Source organism: Lolium perenne, chromosome 4 (genome assembly GCF_019359855.2).
Source record: "Lolium perenne isolate Kyuss_39 chromosome 4, Kyuss_2.0, whole genome shotgun sequence".
Taxonomy (NCBI): Eukaryota; Viridiplantae; Streptophyta; class Magnoliopsida; order Poales; family Poaceae; genus Lolium; species Lolium perenne.
In genome coordinates, this window is record NC_067247.2 from 12380260 (window position 1) to 12390606 (window position 10347).

General features: G+C 44.4%; 1 long non-coding RNA gene across 1 annotated transcript; it reads right to left on the reverse strand.

Moving 5' to 3' along the window:
- Positions 1–365: 365 nt before the first annotated feature.
- LOC127291786 (uncharacterized) lies at positions 366–2986 on the reverse strand. The gene is made up of 3 exons (XR_007844721.2): positions 1885–2986; positions 1463–1790; positions 366–1357 (listed from the first exon to the last, which is right to left on the reverse strand). It is a non-coding gene; the product is annotated as an uncharacterized lncRNA (long non-coding RNA).
- Between the last annotated feature and the right edge of the window lie 7361 nt (positions 2987–10347).

Below are 10347 nucleotides of genomic sequence, written 5' to 3' on the forward strand. Positions count from 1 at the left end.
GCTTACTAGTAATAATAATACACTAATAAGAAAGAACGTCTAACTATCATTCTTTTGATTGCAAGTTCCCACGAAATCTCCATAAAAGGTTACGTCACGTAAATCCGTAAATCCGTAAATCCGCATCATCTAGTTTTGTCACCACAAAGAACACTGTAGCAGAAAACACAACTCCATTTCGCACATGTTATAGTCAAGGGGGAGCATATTCTATCCATATTTGTACCAACATAACAGGTTCAACCTTACACTGGTGTGAATAGGGTAGACAACATCATGACCACAATTTCACCTCTTAGTCCGCAACAAATAAAAAGTTTGTCGCTGTTGATACAGTTATTCATAAGCGGGCCTAAAAAAAGGCAAACAGGATACAATCAAAATGAATGTAGTCCAACAACCATAATGTCTCGGCATGAAACATACGGTCGACCTCTTTGTGCATTGTCAAACAAATTTTCTTCAATGCCGGCGACCAACAACCATCTACGAAATGTGAGGCAACAATAAATCAACGCCCGAGGCACTGCATTTTTTGGAAAATTGGTCAGATGACATCAACTATATCCCCGGCCTTCTCACTGCCCGTAGATTCTATGGCAGAGGCTTCCTCAATTGAACATTATAAGTCACCGGGTTGAAAGAGTTCAACTAATAATCGTTTCCATACAAACCAGAACAGCAGGTGGAGTGTCTGATCCTGAAAGAAGAGCTGCATCAATCCCAGGTGACTCGACCCCCTTGTCGCCACTTCCTTGCCCGGCTTTAGCAAACAATAGGTGAGTATTACACAATGCAAACAGAAAAGCATGTAATAACCCTGAACCATGTTTCGCCGGCATCTGATCCAGATGATGCAAAGGCAGCAAAAATAATGTAGCCTTATTGGTAAAACCGAAGGACTTGGAAAGGGACGTCTTCTCTAAGAATTACTACTATGAAATGGTGACACCCATGAACTAATTCCTCCAAACCAAAATAGAGATTTCTGCAGGCTCGATAGACACCACATATGGGTTTCAGCCATCGGAACATTAAAACTTTTACTGATTTCAGTCTTGGCCTACTCCCTCTGTACCGATTTATAAGACGTTTTACCACACTGTACCGTCTTATAATTCTGTACAGAGGTAATATATCACAAAATAAAACCACCTCATGGTTTAGTTTGAGTAGACATCCAAACCAAAGCTTTCTCCTGCTGCAATAATAATTATCTGAAGTAAACTTAAAATCCTATTAAGTAGGCTCGTGGTTTAGTGTGAGCATGGTCCTCAGAATACCTCTAAACAGTATCTTCTAGAATTAACTTCCAAGTACAACCATTACATGAAAGAAAACACCAGTTCTGGTTGCGCTGCAAGTCATCGATCTTAGTTTTGCATACAAACAGTTTACACTGTGAAACACAATGCAATGTCCTACTTAAAGGTAAACCGTCGAGTAAACAACAAATACTTACCAATCCTATATGTAGATTCATAACACGCAACTCTTATATAGTGGTCATCTCAACTCCATTTGATTTCTCACAGATAAGCTCAAAAAGGCACAAATATCCCTGTGGCCTATACACCACATCATCGATATATTAAATAGGTAAAGAACATACACATAGATCACCATATGGCATGCCAAGCTGCAGATTACCTTTCACGCAAAGCAATCTCCAAAAATATTTGTATGCGACTTGAGACCGGTAGCTTGCTGAGAGACTTAGAACCGCTTGGGCGACCTTAAACATCAGTTGGTGACAACAGACCATATACATGCCAATATACCAATAGCATCTGCATAGAAATGGAAGAGTGGACATTCAGGTAAAAACACTGCATAGAAGGAGGCATAAAACTTGCGAAGTTTCAGGCATTTTTCTGTATTTACCGGAAAGGTAAGTCCTGGCATTAACGTTACCAAGTATACTTTGGTGAGTTAATCATGCAAGCATAGCGAGGCAAACTCTGACGTACATGATTGATCATGGTAATGGTTGTCCACTTCGTAAGCCAATGCGCAAACATATGGTGAAGACACGGAAGAGATCTCTTTCTGGCTTAATCTACAAAATCCTAAGGAGTAATTGTGTACTTCTAAAATCTCCACATTAAATATCTCCAGTTGTCCTTTAGATATGTTTTTTTTTGCATGGACAAATCCTAATGTTAAGGAATTCATTGGAAGGCATGAGAAAGTGCGACAGGTCTGACACCCCAAGAAAAATTAAAAGAATGGCACTTGCACAAGCACACAAAAGAAGCAAATTTATAACTGGGATCCTGAGGTGGAACCGTGGAAGCAACAAACTGAGATCTTCTACCTTTTCAACGGGTGTTCATTAAATATACCCAATCCAAAAGAACAGCAGGTCTCGGGATTTATGTTGTAGTATGAACTATCGATCTTCAACCTTTTCAGCTCGTCTTCATTACATTCAGTCAATCGAAAAAGAACAGTTAGGTTTCGGGATTTATGTTGTAGTAAAAGAATAGATGATCTGTCAATGGACTATGCATATGTCTGGCAGGGAGCACAACTCTCCTCTTCATGCATGTTTCAAGGTCTCTAATGAGCCAGGCTCAGGATCTAAACAACACCATACTATGTTTTATAGAATAGCAAGTACATATTTGCATCAAGAGGAACAAAAATTAGAATGAGAGACACAAACAAACACATTTGAAATGGGACACCCAGATCATGCATAACTTATATTTGGAAACATCAATTAGAACACTCTGCCAACAGTACATTTTAACTGTATAAAGACTGCACACTTGATTAACTTGAAAATATTATTGTTTCACCTCTGACCTGTTAAGAAACTCAAATAAAAATTGTGGGCATAATCTGAACCATGAGACTCCAACAACGAAGACCACTAAGGTATTTCATAGATAATCAGATTATTTCAATTTTATGATTTTCATATGCTTCTTGATAGAGGATTGAGCCAAGAAGGTCAATTTTTGTTTTGCATTATACTCATTACTCAGTACTCACATATGTAATATTCTTCTAAACAAATTTAAATTCAGAATTTTATCTTAGTCATCTGCAAACAATTCTCTGAGCACCAACTTGGATCATAGCATGGTACTTGATGGGGGTGAGAGACGACACATTCCTAAGTCTCTATGGATGGAGTGGGCTCCGAAATTTGTACATGTCCTGGTGGCAGGTGATTTAGCCGAGCATGTGTCGTAATGGAATTGCTACCGTTCCATTTTTTCTGATAATAGCATAGCATAGGATGTGCCAAGAGTACCAATACGGTTGCAATTATTCTGATACCTGTTCTTATATACATTTAGATTTAAATTATTCTGATCATCTCAGCTTTCTAATATCTGAAGCAATAGCATGTGGTCACCAAGATAAAACCGCCAGGAAGCTTAGAATTTTGAAATAGAGCATCTGTCGCTGGAATGTACATACCTGCTCAGAACATTCGGCATTTCTTCTCGATCATGTTCGATGGTCCTGAGCCATTGAATAAAGAACATTCGGTATTTCTTCTTGATCATGTTCGATGGTCCTGAGCCATTGAATAAGTGTCATGCATGCCCATTGTGGCATAGCTTCCGTACGACAGCGAACATGGTTTGCCCCCATGGATTCTGCATCTGGCGGCCACGACAGCCACCTAGATAAGGAGGGTGTCAGAACACTGTCATGAGATGCAACCGTTGACATTGCCATCACCTCATACCCATCATATGCGGACGAGCGGTATATGAAACATATAAAAGTAGGGTGAGGTAAAGATTATACAAAGAAATAATGAACACTGCATAAAGTTGAAAGCTGCCATTTATTTCCTTCTAGCATTTCTATCGACAAGGGAATTCACTTTTAACTGAATCATTCAGCCTGTTCTCTCCTCACAGTAAGAATGATATGCTACACTATAAGGATGAACGTATTGCAGTTTGATCCTATTTGCTATCGGACAAGGACTAAACTAACATCTATACTTAATGAAGAGTAACAATTGCATTGTCTTTGGCCTGGACATTCAATGTTACAATTTAGAAGTCCAATCAATATGATATAGAACAAGCTGTTCAAATAGTCGTAAAAAGATAATCAGAATTGTAATACCACAAGCAACTACCTGCATCTCAAAACACTAAGCAAAAAAAGACTGCATGGTAGCAGACTTGATTTCCACATACTCGGGGAGAATGCATAACTAATTTTTTTTTACAGCAATTAGAAAAATAAATAAATGAGTATAACCATATTTTCTCACCTTCAGAAAAGCAACATTAAACAGATCGATTTGTATCATATAGAATGAGTAGCAGCAGGCTAAACATCTCTACCTAGAAATTGCAAGGAACTTAGAAGTGAGAACAACATGTAAGTTGTAAGGGGAATAAGAAAGCAATAGACAACAGCAGGAAAAGTAATACTCCAATAATTCTGATAGATCATTTAGTATGAATGTGGCATGAAATAACCTGCTACTTTGTTGGTTTCGTGAAGTTGAGCAACAATCAGAAATTTACAATACTCTTCAGTTTCGATAGAACAGTCAATATAAATGAAACTATAGGGATCTTGGATATCTTGATGCTGGCAATAAGATTAGCAGCTCCACCGCTATCACCAGAAGACATACTCTCAATATAGATGTAATAGTTTTATCATGGAAAAAAATAGCGCGCTATTCCAACGCTAACAGCACGCTGTAGCATATCTAGAGAGCCGACGCTACACTATTTCGGCGCTATAGCGCGCTATTCGTGTTAATAGCACGCTATAGCATGCTAATAGCGTATTTTTAGACCCACGCTATTTTGTTATAGCGCGCTATTTTTTTCCTTGAGTTTTATAGGTGGCAATAAGATTAGCAGCTCCATCTGCTTCCCCTCAAACTGCTGCACCCCCGCTTGGCCTCCTCTGCAGCTGGAGATGGCCGGCGGCGGCCGGACCTTCTCCGCGAATCAGCTGAGGCAACGGCGTGATAGTGGGTTAGAGGAGGGAAAGAAGGTATGCTGGACCAGGACCACAAGGAGGTGGCGGCGGAGTGGGGGAGGCAATGTGGCGGCAGCGTGGGGAAGAGGCTGCGAGGAGGTCAGGATTGGTCGGAAATTTCACAAGGGTTGTTTTGAACAAATACCGGCGCGACATTTTCCGTGGAACGGAGGGAGTATAAGGACTAAACTGAAAAGTTTCCCAGACCGACAGCCCGACCCCCAGTTCTCACCCAGCCAGACCTCGCACGCGCCTGTCGATCCTCTTCCCCCTGCGATGCCGCGGCCGCCGACGCCGCCAGCTGCAACCGCCGGTACCTGCCGCATCCGCCGCCATCGTAGACCGCTGAAACTCCCGCGTCTCTCCTCTACCACTTTCCCCGCTGCCACGATGGACGCCCGTGCCTGCACGCGCGGCTACACGAAACCCTAGCCTCGCAGCTTGGGCTCGCCGGCGCTGCTCCTGCTGCCTCCCGCCGATATCGGCGCCCCGGCGTGACGCCTGCATGAACCCCTCCGCTGGATCCATGCTTCAGCACCACCCTACAACACTCAATTGCGCATGCCCGCGAAACCCTAGCCGTGGGGCTCGGGCTTGCAACACGGTGCCCGCGCCCGCGCAGCCACTACTCCCCTTCGTCGACCACGAGTTTCCCTACTTCCCTAGTCTCCTGCTACCCGACGTCGACGACTGCCACCTATTGTTGTCGCCTAGGTGGCCGGGGCCCTCCCCACCGTGGTGCGGTGGTAGGCTGCAGCTTCCTGCCCCTCTTCTTCAGCGACCTCGATGGCTTCCTCCACGGCTACTACCTCTGCGAGCTATTTCTTCTCTCTCCATCTCTCTTGTGCACTGTGATGGTTCGGCAAGGAGCTGTGGTTAGTTTTAGGTTTAGGATTATGGTGATTATCTCCTGAACAAGTGTGTGTTGTCATGTTGCTGGTACATGACCGTGGTGATGTTCTGATTAGGTTCTAGCTGCTGGTATTCTAGTGAATGGATAATTGATTGGTTAATAGGGTCCTGGTTACTTCTAGTTGGTAACTTTCTGTTGCCTACAATGTGTGCAACATATAGCTCTTCTTCCCTTTATACAAATAACAGTAACTAGAAGATTCAGGAGTACTAGACACTGAAGATGATATTTTCTTCACATTTCTTAAATCTTTTCCTAGGAACAAATTCCTTAACAAACATCAGCTCTTCAATGCTCTACTGGGAAGAGGGGGTATCTTGAGTTTCCACATTATCAGGAGTCCATGGTTGCACGATTTATGTGTCAATTCAAGTTTAGGTAGACAACATTTAGTTAACCAAAGCTTAAAGTTATGGAGTTAAGAATGCGACTGAAAAAATAGTCGTTGTTTTTCGTATAAACTTTCAACATTGTTAAGCGGCGCTGCATGAATTTCACATTTGCTGCTATTTCTAATTAGTGCTCTTTTATTTATAATTTCAGTCTATGATCTTCTGTCAAGATATGGAGTGTTAAAAACAATGTCTAAGTCTGGTTGCCACACCCTATAAGTTATTCTCTCAACCCACTGACCATAGATAGAACAATTACATCCCTGTTGTGATTTGTGGCGTATTAATTATGTTATTATTTCATACCTTCTAAAACAGATGGCGATTTGCACAAAAATAACCCAAAACTGAAAGAAAAGCACGGACTGACCCTCCGGCGAAACTATTTCACGGATCTAACCCTTTTGTGTGGCGCCCCTCTCATGGGCGCCACACATGCCCATGTGGCGCCCCTGGCGCTGGCGCCACAGACCCATCCGACGTGGCCCGTCGACGCTGAGCTGGTGACCCCGATCCGACGTGGCAGCACGTGTGGCGCCTCTCTCGCCGGCGCCACACTTTGAAAGTGTGGCGCCCCTGGCAAGGGCGCCACACATCCACTTAAGTTTCGGCCGCGCGCGCGCCCCCAGCCCGACCCAGTTCTTTCTTTCTCTTCTTCGCTCGGTCCAAGCACAGGAAGCGGCCGGCTCTCTCTCTCTCTCCCTCCCTCTCCCCCCACCAAATCCACCACCAAATCGTCAGATCTGTCCGTGGAGATCGTTCCCAAGTCGTTGCTTGAGGTAATCTCCTCCGTTCCCCCTCTTTTCATCCATTGATTTTGTGTATTTGCTCCAATCTATATGTGAAACCCTAGATGTGGATTTGGTTGATTTGAGGGTGGAGATGGATTTGGTTGGATGTTAGGGTTGTTGAAGTAGGAGAAATGGTAGTGTGCTAGTTTGTATGGGTAGATTATGTTGATTATGGTAACTAATGAACACATGTGTGTATGTGTTGTTCCCATTATGCTAGGGGGATGGAAAGAATTGTTCATGTTCATCATGTGGAGAAGGATGCTTTCTTGAAGGGAAACATAGAGCCGGACCCGGAAGAGGTTGACTTGGTGTTTGACGTTAGCCCTAGCTTTGCGGAGGAGGTAGCACAAGTTAGGGTTGAGTTGAATTGGAATGATCCAAATGATGGTGTTGAGCTAGAGGGAAGGCATAATGTGGTGTTTGGAATGCACACCCGTTGGAAGATAATGCGTATCAACTCCGAGCAACGTTGGTCCATTTACAAGGAGACGGTGGCCGGGTCACAAGATAAGGCTTTGGAGTTGTTTGCAACCAAGACGGTTGATGCTCGTATCGATCTTGACCTTAACCGGCCCTCCTCCCCCGTTCGAGAGAGGACTCCTCCACCCATGAGCCAAGAAGAGGCCACCCAATCTCCCATTGTCCAATCTCCCATTGCCCAACAACCTCCGTTGGATAATGAGTATGATGAGCATGACGATGGTGATGATGGTTTCGAGATGAATTGCAACAATATTGGTGATTTGGATAAATATTGGACGCAAGAGGAGATGGCCCACTCCATTCCTTATTCCCGATGCTATGCGTTGGACTCGGATGATGATGGACCCTAAGAGGAGGTTGACGAGGATGGCTTCACGGCCAAGGAAGCCGAAAGAGCCGAGATCTTCAAGAAGGTAACCGGACGGGATATCCGGGTACCATTGTTCCGTGATGTTAGTCTTGCGGATGGAGCCGTGGTTGATGGTGGCAAAAGTTTACTTCTTGGAGCTAGGCCACTATCCAAGAGAGATGTGGATGGTAGGACGGCTATGATCTCTAAAGGGCTAACGTTTGATACATTCTTGGAATTGAAGATATGGTTGAAGGAGTTCTCCATTAAGCATCATCGCCCTTACATCGTTGTTCACTCGGACTTGAAGAAGCGGTACACGCTAAAATGTGTGGATAAAAGGTGCCCATGGGTTGTCCGTGCACGACCTTTCAAAAAGGGCCCTCTTGGCACATAACAAGTTGTGTAGCCACTCACATGTGCCGGGGGCCGAAGCTTGATGGCAAGGATGCGTAGCCGGACCACCGTCAACTCACATACGAGTTCATTGCATACAAGCTCTCGACGGAGATCTCATCACTTCCTATCATGAGCATTAGGTCCGTGCAAGATACGGTTAAATCCCGGTTTGCCTACGATGTCAAGTACGGGAAGGCATGGAAGGCCAAACAAGCCGCATTCAAGATGTTGTACGGTGATTGAGAGGAAGCATACAACCGTGTCCCTAGGTTGTTGTTAGCGATGGCCGCAACTAACCCGGGCATGGTGCATGTGGTGGAGCCTTCCGCAACCAAAATGACATTGCATGATGGTAAAAGAGTGAGGGTATTTCTGAAGGAGATATGCCCAAGAGGCAATAATAAAAGTGGTTATTATATATCTTTATGTTTATGATAAATGTTTATATGTCATGCTATAATTGTATTAACCGAAACATTAGTACATGTGTGATATGTAAACAACAAAGAGTCCCTAGTATGCCTCTTAACTAGCTTGTTGATTAATGGATGATTAGTTTCATAATCATGAAGATTGGATGTTATTAATAACAAGGTTATGTCATTATATGAATGATGTAATGGACACACCCATTTAAGCGTAGCATAAGATCACGTCATTAAGTTATTTGCTATAAGCTTTCGATACATAGTTACCTAGTCCTTATGACCATGAGATCATGTAAATCACTTATACCGGAAAGGTACTTTGATTACACCAAACGCCACTGCGTAAATGGGTGGTTATAAAGGTGGGATTAAGTATCCGGAAAGTATGAGTTGAGGCATATGGATCAACAGTGGGATTTGTCCATCCCGATGACGGATAGATATACTCTGGGCCCTCTCGGTGGAATGTCGTCTAATGTCTTGCAAGCATATGAATAAGTTCATAAGAGACCACATACCACGGTACGAGTAAAGAGTACTTGTCAGGAGACGAGGTTGAACAAGGTATGAAGTGATACCGATGATCAAACCTCGGACAAGTAAAATATCGCGTGACAAAGGGAATTGGTATCGTATGTGAATGGTTCATTCGATCACTAAAGTCATCGTTGAATATGTGGGAGCCATTATGGATCTCCAGATCCCGCTATTGGTTATTGGTTGGAGTGAGTACTCAACCATGTCCGCATAGTTCGCGAACCGTAGGGTGACACACTTAAAGTTGGATGTTGAAATGGTAGAACTTGAATATGGAATGGAGTTCGAATATTTGTTCGGAGTCCCGGATGAGATCCCGGACATCACGAGGAGTTCCGGAATGGTCCGGAGAATAATATTCATATATAGGAAGCCATTTTATGAGATTTAAAATGATCCGGAAGGTTCTATGGAAGGTTCTAGAAAGTTCTAGAAAAGTCCGGAAGAAACCACTATGGAAGGCGGAGTCCCAAAGGGACTCCACCTCCATGGCCGACCAACCCTAGAGGGGGAGGAGTCCCAAGTGGACTCCCCCTATGGGGGCCGGCCACCCCCCCACATGGAAGGGGGGAATCCCACCCCAAGTGGGATTCCCACCTTGGGTAGGTTTCCCTATCACATGGAAGGTTTTGGGTTCGGGTCTTATTCGGAGACTTGTAGTCCAACACTTGGGGCTTCCACCTATATAATGAGGGACAAGGGGAGGGGCCGGCCACCTCAACAACCACAAGGTGGCCGCACCACTAGATGGACGGCGCCCCCCTCTCCCCAAACCCTAGCCGCCCCACTACTCCTTCTTCCCCGCACGCTTAGCGAAGCTCCGCCGGGATTCTCCACCGCCACCGACACCACACCGTCGTGCTGTCGGATTCAAGAGGAGCTACTACTTCCGCTGCCCGCTGGAACGGGGAGGTGGACGTCGTCTACATCAACAACCGAACGTGTGACCGAGTACGGAGGTGCTGCCCGTTCGTGGCGCCGTGATCAAGATCTTCTACGCGCTTTTGCAAGCGGCAAGTGAACGTCTACCGCAGCAACAAGAGCCTCATCTTGTAGGCTTTGGAATCTCTTC